Source organism: Hydra vulgaris, chromosome 01, assembly GCF_038396675.1.
Source record: "Hydra vulgaris chromosome 01, alternate assembly HydraT2T_AEP".
NCBI classification, from domain to species: Eukaryota; Metazoa; Cnidaria; class Hydrozoa; order Anthoathecata; family Hydridae; genus Hydra; species Hydra vulgaris.
Genome location: NC_088920.1, coordinates 28788073 through 28806401, shown reverse-complemented (window position 1 = coordinate 28806401; position 18329 = coordinate 28788073). Strand labels below are relative to the sequence as shown.

Sequence of the window (18329 nt, the reverse complement as noted above, 5' to 3'; positions counted from 1 at the left end):
CAGTTTTTTATCGACTCATTTCTAAAACTTAAAAGCAACCGTGGTTATATTTTCAAAAATATATATAATATGCGTGGTCAAACCAAGCGCGTGATCGCACGCCATTCCCGTCCAAGCCTGTATATATATACATATATATATATATATATATATATATATATATATATATATATATATATATATATATATATATATATATATATATATATATATATATATATATATAGTGGGTTGCATAAATATAGTCAGTTGATTTTTAATATGATTTTTTTTATGTTTTTTGAAAATTTAAAGCAAACAAAAAAGTTAATTTAAATTGTTTTAAATTTTAATAACAGTGGTTTTATAAACAAAATAAGAAAAAAAGTTTTATCAAAAGAAAAAATTTAAGATTTTTCTTTTTAAAAAAAATTTTTACACATGCACGAAAACGTCTAGGCATATATTCAACTAGTCAGATGTATAATTCTCTTGGAAATTCTTTTTAACGCCTGCTATAACTGCGCAACACTGGCTATGCTCTCTTTGACCAATCTTTTGTCTATCCAAGCCCAAATGTTCTCGATGGGATTAAGATCCGGTGAATGATCTGGCCAAGGCATAACTGTAATGTTTTTCCAATCAAGCTACTCTTTAACCAAGATAGCAGTGTGAGCCGTAGCGCCATCATGCTGAAAAATCTATTTTTGTCGTCTTTCGTAAAAAGCTCTGGCTGTTGGCAAAAGTTTACTTTCTAGGGTCTCTTTGTAGTTGTACTGGTTAATTCTGCCGTTATAAATGTTGTATGACTCTGTTCCTTTATGGGAGAAGCACCCCCATATTCCAACTGATCCTCTTCCGCCTTGTATCCTTGGTACACAAAAACACTCTTTGAACTTTTCACTAGCCGCCTCTTGATGATTAATCTTGACTTGCAATTTATCACCTCAAAATTTGTTGCTGAAAATAACTTTGGACCAGTCTTCTACAGACCAGTGAAGTCTTTCTCTACACCACTTTAATCTTTTTAGGCAATCTGAGACACGCAAAAGTGGTTTTCGAACAGCGAGATAACAATCTAACACTTTCTTGTTTAGGCATCTTTGTACAGTTCTTCTACTAACACTAACGTTACCAGGCGTATTTGTGAACCCTTTAGCAAGTTTGTGGTAAGAAATTTTTGGGTCTTGTCTAACCTTTTGATAGAGATAACTTAAATCTCTTAAAGTTAGCTTTAAAGGCCTACCAAGCCTTGGTAAATCTTTGACATTATTATGTAGCTCGTGGTTTTTCAACATCGTTTGTACACATTTAAGTGAAACATTGCACATTTGAGCTATTTCTCATTGGCTTTTTGTTTTATCTTTTAGCAGACCTACAATTTGCCATCGCACCTTGTCTGAAACAGCTTTTCTGCCCATTTTTGTCTTTTTACTTTACCAAATAGTTACCAATGCAAATAACTCAAGATATAAAAATAATAATTTTATTTTATTTTTGCAAGAACATTTATTTAGTTCAAAAAAAATCAACCACCATATTTTAGATAATTTGGATAACATTTCGTTGAGATATTTCAACTTAAGTCGTTAAATTTTAGTTGACTCTATATTTTTGCTACATTAGAAATTCAGGTATGTTCTAATTAAATTAATAATTACTCAAGACTGGTTAACCTAACGAGTTCCAATTATATACCATTCGATAAAGAACCAATTAATTAAGACATTTAATACGTTTTTAATCATACTAATCAGTTGGTTTAAAAGATAATTGTGAAAAAAACAAAAATTTTACACAAGCAAATAGCGACTCAATATTCATGCAACCCATTGTGTGTGTGTGTGTGTGTGTGCATATATATATATATATATATATATATATATATATATATATATATATATATATATATATATATATATATCAGGCCTTGTTAAGAAGCGTTCAGCAGCTCGCATTTTGCTTGCGAAAAGGCGATTTGCCTACGCGTTCAGCAGTTTTGCGCTACGCAAAAACTTGTACCTTTTAGAATATTTAAATTATCTTTTGATTATCGTTAACGTGACGATTCAGAAGAAATAGTCGTAAGTAAAAGCATTTAACCGCAATTGTAAACTAATAGATTTTTTTGTTTCAAAATTTTTTTTTTGTTATTAAAGATTAGTTAAAAAAAAATAAAGTGTTTTAAGTTTTATCTTAAGGAATTAAATATATAAATTCCTTTTAAATATAAAAATTATTTTTAGTCATAATAGTTTAAAAAATGCACGATTTATTTTGATGTAAATATTTTATTAATAAGATATTTTGTTTATTGTTAATTCAATAACGTAAAGTTTAAATGACGTTCATTTAATTTATGAAAATAAATTATGATCAAGAATATGTTATCGGTAACTGATAAATAACAAAAAAAACCTCTATTGTTTAAAAACATTATTAAAAAAAGTTCACAAATTAAATAAGAAAAAATTTATTAACAGTTAATAAAATAACCAAAAACCAAATGTAAAATCATAAGAAAATAAACAAACATTTTACGTTTCATGAAAATAATATTTTTTTCAAAATAAAATTTAGTTCATATTTGAAAAAAATAATAAAAATGATTTTTTTAATAAGAACTTAGATTTTATTTGTAACTTTTGTTATAGTAAGAAAAAAACAAACTGTTTGTATGATTTTTAACGCGTTAATAAAATAACTTTAATTACAATGCGCTACTTGAAAAGACGCTAGTGACGCAATATAACTTCTAACGATGCAAAATATATTTGCTGAGTTGAGTTACTTAGAAATGTGTTATGCGTTTTCGCTACGCAGCGAAATCTTGTAACAAGGCCTGATATATATATATATATATATATATATATATATATATATATATATATATATATATATTTAAAATAACTAAAAAGCTTCAAATTCCTTAAACATAACCTATTCATCACAGGATTCGTACGCTTTTTAAAACCTTTTTAACTAAACCTTTTTTTTTGTAATTTTAAAACAATTATTACCTTCATTAGCTGAAACAAAACATTCTAAACCCTGATAATTTTAAATTGTAAACAGTATCTCAATGCAATGGTTACTGATCCATCAAAATTAGGAATACTAAACTTCTGTTTATATCCTTGTACGTGTTTATTTGATAAACACGTACAAGGATAACCCTTTGTTCTTTGAACAAACTTTTTTAATTGATCTGAAAAAGTTTTGTATTTGAACAAGGGACATCTACCAAGTACTATTTCCTATATGTATTAAAGAACAAACATTGTAAAATAGTTGATCCTTACTATAAAGTTCACAAAATAAGTTAGTAACTGACAAGCAAAATCAACATTTTTTCAACAAAATAAATATTATAAAATTAGAAATGATACTGAAAGTTCTAAAAAGTTTGAATAGATTTTTGGCAAAATCATCCCCCTTCAACAACCGGCCCAGTGTATATTTTAAAAAATCAGTTCAGTTGATTTCTATTTTTTAACATATAATTAAGACCTTGGTTTTCAAGAAAATTTTCTTGGAATGTAACGACATATCTGAAACAATCCGCCAGATAAAGTATTGACTGTAATCTGAGGCAATTTACAACATTTGGGCCATTTAACCATAAGTTGATGAGTCTTTGCATACCCTTAGGCATACTAAATGCATAAAGTCTAAAGGAAACTTTGTCACCACGTCAAAATTTAATACACATGTTAAAATTTAACACACCGCTAAGATGTTTGGAATGCTTTTGATGACGAAAATCTGAATCAGCGCTTAAAATTGATGAAATATGTGGGAGTATTATCTTACCCGCCACTCTCCTTTCTGAACACAATGCTTACATCAGTTATAACCATTGTGCCCCTAATACACTTGCAAATGCTCTAGCTGGTGCATCACATATGATAACAGCAAGATGGATTTCATACTCAATATTTTAATAGATAAAACCATCTTTTGGAAGAATTTTAAACTATACCAAAAAATTATGTAGATAATCAAAAAATGGAATTAGGTTTTTGGGCACCACTTTTTAAACAAATTTCTAAAAAATCCAATTTGGGTCGCCCAAAATTGCGAGTCCTTGGCCTAGGATCTGATAGCAACATTTATAAACGGCATTTAAAATTTTTTACATGTATGTTGAAATTTTGTTACTATTTTAGATTTTCATTTAATAATTTCCTACATGTTCTCTTAATATAAAATAGTTATGGAGTATTATTCTCTTTTACTAACAGCTATCAAGCTGATTGAACTGACTTGATCAGCTTCAGCTTTAATTTAAGCTAATGAGTTTACAGCTGAAGATAAAACATCAGCTGCAGCCCCTAACTTACAGACAACATAGTTAATGTGATGTATATACTTTATCATAATACAAGTCTCTTTTTTATACTTGAATACTTATTTTTTTATTTAAATTTTTATTTGTTTTTTTTTCAATAAGTGTTTTTTTATAATATATAATGCTTAAGAAAATATTGACTTTTGCGGAATATTCTTTAGATAAAAATAATATTTTCTTACATTACTCTAATTATGATAATAAACAAAGGTAATATTTACTCCAATCATTATATTTGTCCCCCAAAGTTCATGCAATTCTATTATACACAAGTCACTCACTAATTCTAAAAAAAAAAATTATTACCATTATTATTATAATTATATTTACTAACCTGTCATAACTAATATTTATCAAAAATACACTCTGGTTGTTGAAGTCACTTTTACTCATATCAGTACGCAAATACTGTTAACAGTCAGAGTGCACCAAGCAAAATTATTCTTAAACAAGTATTATAAGTATTTAAAAGTATAAGTATTGTAAGTATAAGTTATTATTAATAATAATAACTTATATATAAATTAATATATAATTTTATATATATATATATATATATATAAAATATTATATATAATAATTATATTATATATAATATATTACATATATTATATTAATTACATTATTTATAACACAGGTCAACAAAAAAAAGTCCCTAATATTGTCGAAAAAAAAGTTATTCAAAAGTATGTCAACCTGGGTCTCAAAAGAAGCGTATTTTCATTGAGATTTTAGAAAAAATAAATATTTTTCCTTAAAATTTATTGACAAAAAAATTATGTGAAAAAATGCTAAAGAGTCTTAAAAAAAAGTCAACAGAATGTTATTCACCAAAAATACACAAAATACTTATTTTTATTACAAATGAATAACATTTTTAAAATCTCTATGAAAATACGCTTCTTTTGAGACCCAGGTTGACATACTTTTGAATAACTTTTTTTTCGACAATATTTGGGACTTTACCCTAAATACTTAAGATTTGAACCTAAATATCTTTACAATTAACCTGATGGTAAAAAAAGAGTTGCATATTTGAAATCAAAATGAGAAATGCTGTACAAAAAACAAATTGTTTGCTCGGCACCAGAAAAAAAATTTTTTTTTGTTGACCTGTGTAATAATTTGTAATAAAATATAATTATAAATAACTTATATATAAATAATATATAAATTATACATAATAATATTATGTATATTATGATATTATTGTTAATATTACAATTTTAAATCAAAGTCAAAAAATATCAATGATTGAAAAATGAGGTAGATGCGTAACAATAAAGCCATTTTTTGCATTTATATGTAAACACTTAATATTTATATCTCACGGTGGGTATACTTCGTTAACATCAGTCATTTTGCTTGCATAAAATATAGAAAAATCAATGAAAAAGAGTGGATCTGTAAAAACGATTTAAAAGCTTTAAATTCCCTAAATATAACCAATCCATCACAACATTCACCTGTTTGCTCTATTTAAATGTTTCTGACTAAACCAAAGTTTTGATTCAACTCAAAGCAGTTATCACCATCACTATAGTGATGTTTAGTGATGATTAGTACTAATACTTATGATGATTAGTACTAACAGAAATAAAACTTTATATTTTGATTATTTTAAAAATGCAAACAGTGTCTCAATGGAATAGTTTAATAGTTACTGGAACATATGTTAAACATATATGTTAAACTTTGTAAATTTATTTTTAAAAAATATAAAAAAAATTCTTTTATAATGGTAATAAATGAAATTTTAAAACAATATCATTTTAATGGAGTTTTACAGTGAAAAAATACATCGAAAAAAAAATTTCTCTTTAATTACATTGTAAATATAATGTATACAAAAAATATAATGCATAAAAGTAAAACTTTTAAATATATCTCACGCACAATTCGAATTATAAATAGCAACCATCGAGTAAGTTTTGTTATGATTTTTTTAATTATCAGATTTTGGGAAGACAAGTCTTTTGGGAATCTTATGGGAAACCCGTCAAATCCCCAGATTCTTCGGCCCTAATAAAAAAACAGATAAAACCCAATCAAGCAAATTTGCTTGATTTTTTTACCATATGGTGCCCGTCCGGAAACCAAAACACTTAACCGTTATAATCCCATAACCCGTAAAATCCTGTATGCCCAGACAAAAACCATACGCTTCCCGTCTGTCAATGTTGGCTGGGTTTCAGATTAGGTACATTGAATTAAAAGTATTATTTAAAACTACAATGGAAGTGTTAAAAAAGAGCTCGATCTGCTCAAAGAGTATTTTAACCAAAAAATAGAGAAGAAAATTTACAAACTTGAGAAAACAAGAAACAGCGACGCTTAGAAATCACGCGGCTAACGGAAACTAACAAAAAGTTAGAAACTAACATAAAAAATTATTCATTACGAAAATTATTCATCGAACGCAAGCCTCAACGTAAATGAATGGTCTAAAGTAGTAAAAAGAAACATCACAAAACCCATGAAGCAGTCGTGAATGCCGCCATCAATGAAACAATAGAAAGAAAAAAAAAGAGCAAAGAAAATTTGTAATCTACGGGTGCACAAATCAAATAATGAAAAAAAGAAGACAAACCAAAAGTAGACAATATTTTCAAAGAGATTGAGGTAAGTGAATTAAATTTTAAGTTCATATAGAGACTAAGTCTGTACCTATCTTATTAGGTCTGAGCGAGAAATTAGAGAGAAATCCAGTACTAAAAGCCCCAAGAAAGTTAAAAAATAATCAATAAATTAAAACATACATTCATCAGCCCGGACTTAACTGAAGCACAGAGATTTGAAGACTATCAACTTATAATGAAAAGAAACGAACAATAGCAGAAAAGAAAATGACCCCTTTCGATATGCATTAAGTGGAAAAAAACTCTTTAAATTTAGCATCAAAGTACAAATCCAATAAATTGAAATGTATATACACCAATCCAACATCCTTAAAAAACAAAGCAGAAAATTTCAAATTATTAGTAAATGAATGTGAACCAAATGTAGTTGGTATAAATGAATCTTGGTTTAAAACAAATTCTGTAGCTAACATAAAAAACTAAAATAATTAAGAAAACAGAGCAAACTGTCGAATAGGTCGAGGCAAATTTTCTATATTGGTTATTGGTTAACGTCATACGAACCAGTTAATGAAGTTTTTAGTAATAGTTAGCTTAGAGCAAGTGTGGCCGGTAATAATTATTGGAAAGTCAAAATACCAAATAGGTTACTTATAAAGGCCAAACAATTTTACAGACTTAACTGATATAAAAAAAAATATTTAGCAAAAATAAACAATTATGTAATCAAATATGGTTTCAAAGAGTTGTGAATTATGGGAGATATTAACTTCCCAAATATAAAATGGTCTGACGGATATGCTACATCAATAGGTAACAGTATTATCTCAATCGAATATCAGTTCAACGAAATGATAAACGATGAATATTTCATTCAACATTTAAACATACTAACTTTTTAGCGAACAAATTTATTATCAAACACCACTTTATATTTAGTTTTCGCAGCTGAATCTGAATTTTCACAGACTGCATAACAAGTCTTGAAAGATTAATTTTGTTTGGTAATGTTTTAAAAGGGCATCATTTATAATATTTTGACTTAATTTTAGCTGACGCTTTGAAGAATAAAGAAAACAACTATATTTTCAACTATGAAAAAGCTGATTATGAATAAATGACAAATGAAATAGCAGGTGTCGACTAAAATAATTATTTGTGAGACTACCCAGCTCAAATGTACGATACTTAAGCAATCTTTGCAATAGTTTACACAAAATCAAAGTTCATAAACGCAAACAGAAAAAATAAAAAAAGATACACCATGAATAAACATTGATTTAAAACAACTTTTCAAAAAAAAAAGATCTTGAGGTCTTGCACAAACTGTGCAGCAAAATCGTAAAAAAAAACTTTCATTAAAGAATATAAACAAATTAAAAAACAAGTAATACTGAAAACCAAGCAAGCTCGAATTTATTTAGGAAACAACATTATTGAAAAAACAATCAAAATATTTTTTTTAAATTTGCTTATGGTAAATAAAATAGTAAAAAAAAGTTAAAAAATCAATAAAAACAATGATGGATTAAGAACAACGAATGATTCAACTTATATCGCTGAAACACTAGACGAACAATTTTTCAGTGTATGAAACTAAAAGAACAATTGTTTCAGTGTAAACGAACAATTTTTCAGTGAACAAATAGTAAAATTACTTAGAAACTTAGAAACAGATAAAGTCTGCGGTCCAGATATGTTTCATGCAAGTATACTGAAAAACTGTGCTTAAGAAATTGCTGCACCATTTAAGACTGATATTCCAAAAATTAATTGAGGCTAGAGGAGAATATCGAAGAATATTGTAGAGATTTGAATCTGGTAAACTTTTAAAATCAATTGAATCTAGTGAACTTTTAAAATAATGGCTATCAGCAAACTTATATCCGCTACAAAAAGAAATGCGATAAACTTAAACCCAGTAGTTATGGACCGGTATCTCTAACATCTATTCCATGCAAAATACTTGAAAGAATAATTTAAAAAATAGAAAACCATCCATATATAAATAATCTAGTATAAAAGTCAACATGGGTTTTTCAAAGCAAAATCTTGCACTACAAATTTGCTAGTAAAATTAGACTATATCTCATTTGCCCTGGCAAATTTTATTATTATTAGCATTTTGCAAAAGTGAGTAAAAACTGAAAATATTTTTTCTACATAGATGTTAGTTTTTAGCGGTGCGCAGTGTGTCATTTTGACAATCTAGAAGGAAAAACCGAATTCAAATATAAACTATAATTTTATAAACTATATATTTATAAACTATAATTTTTCCTTTTTTTTATTGTATAATAATAGGCAAAATAATCATAAAATACAAAATAAAACAAAATTAGTAATTTATTTTATTTTCAAAAAAAATTTCGAAAAAAGAAAATAGACATTTTTGTGTTGAAATTTTTTATTTACATTTAAATAAAAAAATACAAATTTAATCAAATCAAATAAATCAATAAACAAGGTTTTTCTAAATAATGGTTTTGGTGCCCCCTATACCACAGGAAATTTGTACTAGCACCAATAAATACAAAAGAAACCTCAAATGTTTAAACTCTGTTTCGTAAAGCTTTATTTATATTGATTTTGTTCTAACCCGTTGCATCTAACCCGTTGCAAACTTTATATAAATAAAGCTTCCTGCTAACTTCATAAAGTTGACAAAAACAAAAGAGCGTTCTTTATTTCTTGAAGTTTTTATATCTTCTTGAGGTTAACATAACAACTTGGCCCCTTCAACTTTGTGGCATACAAGATGTAGCTTGCTCGTGAATTCATTAGTACTGTAAAGTGGAGAGATTAGCATTAACAATTAGTGCAAGCGTTTTTTCCGACGACAATAATGCTGATTACTTTAGAAATAACTTTCGTGCCTTTTTTAAATTTGTTCATTATTTTGGAAATAAAATTGAAATTTCTTTAAAAATTGAAGCTGAATTACTTTTTTTTCTTCCTTTTTTAGCTTATTTTTAATGGTCATACTTAGCTCTTGGCTACTTTGTTCCAAGAGATATTGCACTTTTTATGATGATGTATTTTTGAGCTTTAAAACCGCAAGTGCCAAAAGTTTTTGTGACACCCTTTTGGTAGGTACTCGGATCACTTTGGAATATAAGATCAGCAAACATAATGTTTTTGCTTATCCAAATATAGTAGACGCCCATGAAGAGTTGCTGATGTCTTCCTGTGTTCCTGTGAAAGCAGCATCAGACACTCCAGCGTCTTCTTTTTTTCTTATAATGCAATTCATTATTGCATCAAACTTAAAATATATTGAGGTTTGTACCCATATATTAGAAAAAAGCTGGTATACTGTATATACTGTAAATATCTGGTATACCGAAGGAGACATTTTGTAAAAAAGAAGAAATATATTTGTTGCGCAAATATGCGCAGAAAGTTTTTTTTGTTTCAATAACTTATAGGCATAAAGTCTAATTTCCTTATAACTATGCAATCATATTCAGTAATATTATATGGTAAAAATCAGAAAAAAACTTGCAAAATAACATTGAATTTGATTACAAATTACTCACTTTTTGATTAAATTCTACAAGTCAGTAAAAGGCATTTGTTATAATACAAAAGCCATACTAGTAAGAGACAATTGTATAAATCCTTATTTAAAAATAAAACAGTTTAAAATAAAAGTTTCAGATTTCCAACGTTCACGATTACAGGTGTCAAATTATTGTTAAAAAATCTATTCCACGATTTTAAAAATGTGCACATGTGCAGAAGAATTATTAGGGCGCTGCATTAATTGAAATTTTAAATAAAATCTGGTTTAGTCTTTAAACACCATGGTCTATCTGCTATCGGAATATAAAATTAAAAAAAAAACTTTGAGATATATTCAAAAATCATTTTTTTCTCCTAGATTGTTAAAATAACACACGATGCGACGTGCCCCAAGGATCAGTTTTAGGAGCTTTGTTATTCATGATATAAAGTGCTGGTCAAAATTATAGCACAACCTATTAAATGAAGATTTTCATGTAAAAATTTTGCATGCATTAATCACATTGTTGAGATGTACTATATTTTTGAAATGTGTTTACATTAGTCATTTAAAATGTGCATATAAAATTAAAAATTTTGTTCATTCTTCATCTTAGAAATGAACAATTTTTCACATATATACAAAAAAAGTTGGTCAAATTTATAGCACATTCACATTGATACATAATTTTACCAGTGTGATGATTAAATGCATTGATGCATTGATGTGTATGATATTTTATTTATTTACTAGCATCATTGTTAATTATTTAAAATAGCAAATCTTATAATTTTTCAAAGTTTTTTCAGTAATTTTAAAGTTAAAACAAAATTTATGCAATGGTTCGCAAAGCAGTGAGCTCTAAGCGGCGGCAACTTGTAAAAAACTTATTTCAACAGCAATTTAAGATTGCTGATAATGTTAAACATGCTAAAACTTCCTGAAAATTTGTCTATAATGTTGCTGATAAAATTAAATTAAGTTTACCAATGAAAAATCATCAATCATCAAAAACAGATCAAGGATGTCGTAGGTGCACTAATTCTACAAAAGACCATTAAATAGTGACACTTGCTAAAAAAAATCGTACTGATCCAAGTAGAAAAATTGCCATAGAGATGAATGCTGCAAAAGAAAAAACCATTAGTGCAAGAATAGTTCGTCGTCGTTTGTTAGAAAAAGGGTTGAAAAGTTACACACAGAAACGATGTTGTTATCAAAATGAGACTCAGAAAAAGATAAGACTCACTTGGTGTAAAAACTATGTTGCTCGGGCTCGAAATCAATGGCATCATGTGGTATTCATAAGTAGAAAGAATCGTAAGTTTGTATGTTGTCTTCTTAATGAAAAAGATTTACTAATTAATTTTACAACAAGAGCACAAGCAGTTGGCGGAACTATTTTTGTATGGGGATGTTTTTCTGCAAATGGAATAGGTTTATAGAAGTTTTACAAAGGTCGTTTGAATGCTTCTTGTTATTTAGAAGTTATTGATGAATTACCTGACTATATGGAAACTCTTTTTGATTCTGAACTGAAAATTGTTATTTTATGCAAGACAACGCACCGTGTCACAAAGCAAAAAAACTCTGGAATGGTTTTCAACAAAGAATATTTGGCTCCTAGAATGTTCACCCACTTTACTAGATGCAAACCCGATTTAAATAATCTTGGGTAAATTATTTACCAAAAACTCAAAAATTTAGAAACAAGACTTCAATTGATCTTTGCATTAAATTGGTAAATTCTGTTCTAGATCATATTTCTCAAATTTTTAGAGCTAAAAGATCCAACATTTCTTCATATTACATTAAGTTCTAATGTTTTTTTCAATCTAAAATTAGTACTATATGCTATAATATTGATCAGCTTACTTTTCTGTATTATTCCTAAGTGAACTTTAAAACATCTTAACTTTAAATGTATTTTCAATTTTCATTCATTTTTGTAAAAAATAAAATGTCATTCTTCAGATAAAAATAATTATAACTTTTCATTCAACCCTTCATTAAATTTTTATCATTTAATTTTTATTTTACATTTGTACTATAATTTTGACCAGTACTTTATATAAATAACCTACCAGTACTTATGAAAAATGAATTAAAATGTATGCAAATGACACCAAAATAATAGCAAAAGTCGGGAGAGAAGAAGAATCAAAATTTAATTAGATTTGGATAATGTAATCAAATGATGTAATCAAATGATCTAATCAAATGATGCAATCAAATGGCTACTAAACTTCAACGTAGACAAGTGTGTAGTGATGCATTTTGGTTATCAATCCAAAAGTCGAGTACAAAATTGGAGATCTAAAACTAACAGAATCTAAGAAAGAGATTTATGTTTACATTTATCAAATGATTTTAAAATGAAAAACCCATATTGACATGTGCAAATCAAAATCTAATGCAGTAATAAGCATAACAAGAAATATTTTCAACTAAAATATAAAATGACTTAAAAGACTTTAAAATGATTAGAATATCTAACTTTGATCAAACCAGTAATAAAATTTGCAGCACCAGTATGGTTGTCATACCTAAAAGGTGATATTGAGCAAGTGGAAAGAATCGAACACAGAGTAACAAGATTACTACCAGCCTTTAAAAAATTTTTTACAAAGAAAGATTAAAAATATCAAAACATAACTACTCTTGAAAAAAGAAAGAGAGATGATCTTACACAATTATTTAAGATTTTTAATAAATATAAAAAAGTAAAACTCTTAAAAAAGTCAGTATTCTTAAATAGCAGAAGAACTCAAGAAAGTGCTATGAGAAATAACAAGATGTAACCCAAGACACAATTTTCTAACAAATATGGAGCAATCTTAAAAAAGAAACAGTTTAAGTAGAAAATATTGATAAATCAACGCTGAAATAGATTTAACAATAACCGATTTGAAGTGATTGGAAAAAAGAAACAAACATGCATGGTTTTCCAGTTACCGCTAAAAAAAACTACTATAACTGCTACTAACTAATAAATATTTTATATAAATTTTTAAAAAATATTTATATAAAGTTTTAAAAATATTTATATTATATTATATAAAGTTTATTTCTTGATTTTTGTTCAAGAAAAAAACTTTACTTTAGTCTAACCCATAATAATCTTTCACATGCTAATATAGCATGGACTAGTTGGTCTTTTAGTGGACTACGTAAAAAATAAATTAGTCAAACTACAAAACTTGCGAGTGTATCTGATTTTTTAGATGCCTAGTATTATAAACTAGAGAATTCAAGTTAAATTTAAAATGTAAATACCTACTTGTATATTTATTTCCACAAATTTACCTCTTTTATTTCTAAATAAACTAGAATATCACAAATTTGTGAATCACTTGATTCAACACTTAATTAGGGAAATGCTAAACCTATTTGAGGTAAAATAAAATGAATAACGACTAACTTGTTTGTACCAACTACATAAAAACAGAGCATTTCAAATAAAAAAACTCAATAAAAATTAATTATGAAATCAATAAATAGAAATGAGAAGTTGAAGGTAATAAATGCAAGTGTTCAAATTTAGGCAAATAACGCCTTTATTTGAACACTTTCATTTATTTTGGAAATAAAATGAACTATGGCTATATTTTGCATTTTTATTGTAAAACGTCTCATATTTGACATTTCAAGAGATTTTGAAAGTTAACCCTCAAGAAAAGCACGTGCACCGCTGGTTTAAATCTTTATTGCGTCTTTTTTTTTCTGTGATCTAATTTCGTCTTTACTCATGTGAATATATATTGCTACATTGATTGCACCGGATAATTTATACTGCAATTGGTTATACGGTTTTTTGTGCTTAATGCGATGGTATTTAAAATGCAAATAACAAAATAAACTTACAGGCTCGTGCATAAAAGTTTTTGGGGAGTTATTTTTGAAAAAATAAGAGCAGTTTAGGATAGCATTTAAAAAACTCGATCAATTTTTATAAAAAAACTTGCGTGAACAATGAGAACTTGGTTAAATAGGGAGATCAATCGCACCGACAACCCTTCCCCCCTCCCCTTCACGTTGCGGGTATAAGTTATCTTTTAGTTGTTGCAAGCATGATACTGCAGTAATATAATAAAATAATAAAATACTCAAAAGTTTCTTTGATTGGAACTATAAAGTTTTTCATATATCTCTCGGCATTATGTTGATCTTCAAATAATATATAGCATCCAAGTCTTGCATAATTTATGCAGGTCTATTTGCCTGCACTGCTACTGCTTTGCTTAGTTTATTTTTATGTGCAATTCAAATCAAATTCTTATGGTGATTACTATTACATAATTGAAAATGTTTGCATACCTCAACATTTATTTCGTCGGAGAATATAACATTCTGCCACTTGCAATCGAGCCATTTTTATGTTGAATACACCAAGCAATCCTATTTTTTTGTTGAAGGAAGAAAAAAACATTAAAGAAGAAGAAAAATAGAAATAAATAGTCTTGGCTTCTTGCATGCAGATTGCCACATAATTATTTCTTTGAAAAATTCTTCTAACAGTTTTTGTACTCATTTTTTCTTGAATTATTAAACGTTCATTTCGTTTATCAGATCGTCACCCATCCTTTATGTCACTTATTTCAATATAACTTTTTAAAATACGAACAACAGCCTGTGCACGAACAACAGCCTGTGCACGAACAACAGCCTGTGCACGAACAACAGCCTGTGCACGAACAACAGCCTGTGCAGTATTTAGCTTTTTGCCAATTTTATGACGAGTCTTTGATTTTGAAGAAAAAAAACTCATTACGTGCTTTTTCAGATATTCGCGACCGTCATTTTGAAACTTAATGCAGTCTTTTTGCTCATTTAGTAATTTATTTTATTTTTATTTCAAAAAATAAGAAAGTTTTAATTAAAATTAAAAAATATAAATAAATGAAAATAAAACAAAAATTATCAAAGAAAGTTGTCAATATATTACATAAATTTAAAGAATAAACCCAGCAAACATTTTATCGCGGAATTTCAGTGGACTTATAGGGATTTTGAGCGGTCCATTGTAGTTTTGCTCATCGGATTCTTAGTGGACCTGTATAGGTAACCACCAAACGTGGTAAACCGATGACTAATCACTATATAACATGTTGGAAATTTATTAGCTGGCCAGTTACAGCGTATGCCACTTATGGTTCTCTATGTAACCAATGAGCAAAGTTCCAATGAACCGCTTAAAATATTTATACAGGTCCACGGCAAACCCACTGCGAAAATGTTTGCTAGGAAACAGCAAGCTTTAACTTTGATCAACATCAAAAATAAAAATGTGTAAAAAATATTTTACAATATTGTATTGTAGAAAATGTTCTATTATTTTGCGTACAAACTAAATTTTGAGAAAACAATTTGTCAATTAAATTGTAAAAACAGTACTTATTAATAAGCACAATTAAAATAATGTGTATATATGTTAAAATATTGAAAAAATGTGTGTAAGTACAATTTTTCACATGTATTTTACAGCTCTTTTTCTCCAATGTAAATATAAATAGTTTAAAACCTCTAACTTAAAATTATATACTTTCTATAATTTATCACACAATTGCTTTTCTTCACATCCTTCTCGGTACTCCACACCCTCCTCTGTACTCCACAACCTCGTGTAAAAGAGAAAAATGCTGCCACTTCAATTTGTGGTTCAGGTAATATACAGTAAAGGTGGAAAATTTAAGGATACGGACATTTTTTGCATCAAAAATACGGAAAAAATTATATAAACTAACGTGACTGTGTAAAACTGTGTTAAAAACCCGAAACTTATGGAATACGGTTATTTTCCGTAACTTATCAACAACAACTGAAACATCAGTAACAAAACTGAAACATTATTTACAAAACAATATTTAGGGTATTTCTTCCAGATTATATCATTTAACGGCTTGCTATTCTTTTTGTATAAAATTAAGTAAGCACTTTTTACATATTTCTTTATAGCTTAAATTTTTAAATTTAAGCAATAAAGAAATATGCGAGAATTGCGAGAATATTCTTTATTGGTGATGGTATTAATTTGGGGGCAAAATTGGTAACGTATGTTCATACCTTTAATATCAGAGTTGTAATAAAGCACAATATATATATATTTAAGCTAAATTTTTTCTGATTGCCATTTCAAAGTAATTTTGTAAAAAGTTAAGTTTTTTGTTGGTTAATCTTTCTTTTCCTGCTGCTTGTTTTTAATCGCATAGGGTAAACCGGAGCACATTAGTCTGCTTCTTTTTTTTTATGTGTAATTTTATAGCGTATCGAGTTTTATTTCATTTTTTTATTGAAAAAATTGACAAGACCCTAGACTACCATAAAAACATTATTTTCATAATTGGTTTTTAATACATTCTATAATAATTTTGTTAGCTTACGTCTGATGGGTCAACGTGCCCCGCTATCAGGGTAAGTCGGTCCAGGGTTTTTTAATTTGTCACAATTTTAGGTGCCCAAGAAGTCGTTACGGTCTTTTCACAGATCACCGCGGAACAGCATTTGAAAAGAAGTTCACGCCTCCTATGCCGATGTTATAAAACATGCCAAGAGGTGGCGTTGAACCACGGATTTTTAGCTTCTGAGGCAAGCGGGCAAACCACTGCACTACGGCTGTTTAAAAACTGGAGCAAATTTAATTTTTTCATTAACTTCTTTTTATATATATATTCTTCTTTTTATATAGTTTTGTGTTTTATTTTATTTTATTTTTTTAAAAATTCATAATTACAATTTAATGTGTGTCGGCCCATAGTTACCCTCTAAATATTGAACGTAAAAAAAACGTAAAATGCATATTTATTTAATTCTTATTATTTACCCCAAGTTTGTCTTTTAATTTTTTACCCCAAGTTTGTCTTTTAATTTTTCAAATCATTTCAAAACACAAAAGATTATTATCCGAATAAAAATAGCTATTTAATAAAAAAATTAAATTGTTTAGGATCGGTTTTAAAATATGGCTAAAGTGCCCCATTAGAATTGGGCCAACCTGCCCCGTCGTAATGTTTAAAGTATAAATTTTATTTATAAACCATTATATACTAAAATAATCCTTAAACTACAAACTTAAATTTAAAAATAATAATTTAGGATCATGCATTACTGTCGAACATTGAACATGAGCATATTAACGTCAAATAAACTATTCAAAATTTACTTTGATGTATCAAAAATCCTTAAAACGGCTCCACACTTTTAATAATGGTCCGAAAAATACGAATTTTTTGAAAAGAGGGTTTAATTACCAACCTTGGCCTAGATTTCCAGCTTGCTAAAGCGCTCTCCGCATCCAAGAGGGTTGAATTACTACCAATTTTGGCCTAGATTCCCAGTTTGCTAAAGCCCATAGTTTTTGAATAAACTTGACTAGGCTAACCTGCCATGACAGTTTTAAACAGTCAAAGAGAATTTATTTTGTAAGTCAAAGAAATTATTATACGATGTTTGAAAAGCTTTTCCACGATAAATGCCTACGATTCTAAATTGATTATAAACTCAACTTTGAATGAGATTTCCCTAAAACATAGTGGTTTATTGAAAGTATTGTAGCCTAACTATGGTTTTATTCTTTGAAGTTTCAAAGAGTTTGGAGGACAGTTCATATTTTCTTTTAAACATAAACAAGATGTGTGTTAGCTTGAAAATATTTGAGACGTTAAGTATATGTCAAAAAAGGTTATAAGGAACAGCTAAACAAATCCAAACAGCATTTTTAGTTTGTTGATAATACTTTTTGGTCTAGTGTAATTAGTACTTGCATAATATGATGCTGCAGTAAGGTAAGTAGCGATGTACAAAAGATAAATATTGAGGACTTAAAATTTAAAAGTAGTTAAATTCATGCCAATTGCGCTCATAATTGCGTAATAAGTTGAATGTTTTTTTGAAACCAAATAACTTACAGTACAACATA

General features: G+C 27.8%; 1 long non-coding RNA gene across 1 annotated transcript in view; it reads left to right on the top strand.

Annotated features, from left to right (window-relative positions):
* Nucleotides 1–17060, top strand: part of LOC136075266 (uncharacterized) — a 62302-nt gene extending 45242 nt beyond the window's left edge. Inside the window, exon 4 of the long non-coding RNA XR_010635785.1 lies at nt 16866–17060. This is a non-coding gene — a long non-coding RNA (uncharacterized LOC136075266). The remainder of the gene's footprint in view (nt 1–16865) is intronic.
* Nucleotides 17061–18329: the final 1269 nt, after the last annotated feature.